This window comes from Branchiostoma floridae, chromosome 14 (genome assembly GCF_000003815.2).
Source record: "Branchiostoma floridae strain S238N-H82 chromosome 14, Bfl_VNyyK, whole genome shotgun sequence".
In the NCBI taxonomy this organism is placed as follows: domain Eukaryota; kingdom Metazoa; phylum Chordata; class Leptocardii; order Amphioxiformes; family Branchiostomatidae; genus Branchiostoma; species Branchiostoma floridae.
The window spans coordinates 9314385-9316577 of NC_049992.1; positions in this window are offsets into that span (position 1 = coordinate 9314385).

A 2193-nucleotide genomic window follows, 5' to 3' on the forward strand; every position below is an offset into this window, starting at 1 on the left:
AAAAAACTCTTTGCGTAACTTATATAAATGATTAGTCTGGTTTTGACTTCACAAAGTTTACAGAGAAAAGATTATCATATCAACAAATTTTCGCAGCCAATTATTGACAATACGTATACGCTCTCCTCTTTTGAAGTCGTTCAAAGCATTCAGATTGGCTTGTCGGCGTTATAAAAGAAAAGGGATTATATCAGCAGTCTGGAACTTAAGGCCACAGCAAGTAAATTTTATGGATGACATCCTCTGCAGACTGCAAAAATAGTTAGATAGGGCGAAAAAAAACAAGATGGGTAAAAAAAAACAAGATGGCTAAATTTTCAAAATAGACACCATAAATGTTGTAAGAAGAGTTAAAGTGACAAAACATGGTAGTACTGACGACAAATCATTCATTCCTGTATTAAAGAAGTGAACTAGTGTAGTAAAAGTGACACTAGTGTGGTAGACTGGTACTCACTAACCAAGTTGGCAACTTCACTTATAACTTCCATAGTGGTGCCACTTTTCCAACTATCCAGCTGGTTTCACTTCTATAACTACAGTCATGGCTACCTCGCTAATGTTACTTCTACACGTACAATCATTAGGCTCTAACACAACATACTTTCCCATTTTGGTACTTTCTTGTCATTTTGACCATCTCCGAAAAAGAAAAAAAATCTTGTTTTTTTTTCTGAAATCAGGCAAAAATTAATGAGCGCGTGGATGTCATCCAGAAAATTTACTTGCTGTGGCCTAATCGAAATTTAAAATAATCCTCATGTTTTCCGAAGGGAGAAAATTATTATTTCATTTTCTTCTGTCTTGAGTTTATGGCAGCAACCATACTTGTTAATGTGGCTTTAAATTGCCTTAAAATGGCTTTATATCATATCCATAAAAATGCATTTTGTCATATTTGCACATATTTCAATGTATTTCAAAACGTTTCACAAAACATGTTTATCATCGCAGTAATGATAATAAGTCCAGTTGCATAAACTATGTTAAGGTTTTTGGTGACGCCTCAGGGGCTAGCCCAATGAGTTAGTAATGATTTAGTGTAAGTACTAGTATGTTGGCAAATGGCAAATAACTGGGAAACATCCGGCATTTCGTCGAAAATGTTGCCTTTCTAGTGTTAAATTTAGACTGTTTCACATCGCTTGTGAATATTTTTCTGAGATGCTTTCGGTATTGATTTTAATTAGTAGTTAGATGTTAATTGGCACGTCTTTAACGGACTGTAGCAATAGAAGTATGGGAAGGATGGAGGAAGAGAGTCATGGCCATCCGTGCGACCAGCACGCCCGGATGATGATGATGAGCAATAGAAGTATTACAATAGCTAAATGTTCTGTATTCTTACATCACAATGTACCAGGAGATATACAGATAAATCTGAATATAATTATTATGAACGTTAAGGTAACAGTTTAGTCAGGAAATGGATAGATAAATATCGATATGGTGAAAGACTGTATCTTAAGAGAAAGAGAGAAACGTTTATATTTTATTTTCACGGGGAACTTAATCACAGGGTGAAAGGGACAGGGGTTTGGCGGTGTTTTATGTTCACTATGGAAACAATGCTGACAGTTAAAATGAAACTACCGCGAATATTTCAATATCTGCAAAAGAAGGATACAAAATCTAGATGGATAGACATAGATGACATATCATATACTAGATAGAAATAGATGAGTGGGTAGGCATAGATTTAGCTTGATGTGGGCAAATATCTAGATATTTGTAGTGGCTTGCACAAATATGTGGCCCAAGGGCTACTCGAAGTGGAGTTGGGCGCCACCCCTAAGATCTGCACAGATGTACGGGCAACGCTGAGGGTCATTTCAATTTTATCTTCTTTTGCACAGGAAAGCCCCCTGATACTTACAATGAAGGTGATGGAGATTCAGACAGCCACACGTATCATTATGTCGACCGTGATGACATTAACATCACACGTCAGACGACAGAAAAGATGAGCCATGCTCGACAACCCGCCGATACAGAAACAGATTCGTCATCAGTTCGTCAAGCCGCTAGCCCCTGTACTAGTGGTACTGGTCTGATGGAAAACACTCTTTATGTGCCTAGTGCACTACGACACGGGGAAGACACAGGTACATTCGAATTCACTGTTATAATTTTGGTGCCATTACCCTGATTGATAAAGCAGACCAAGAAATTTGGACAGTATAGCATATCGAT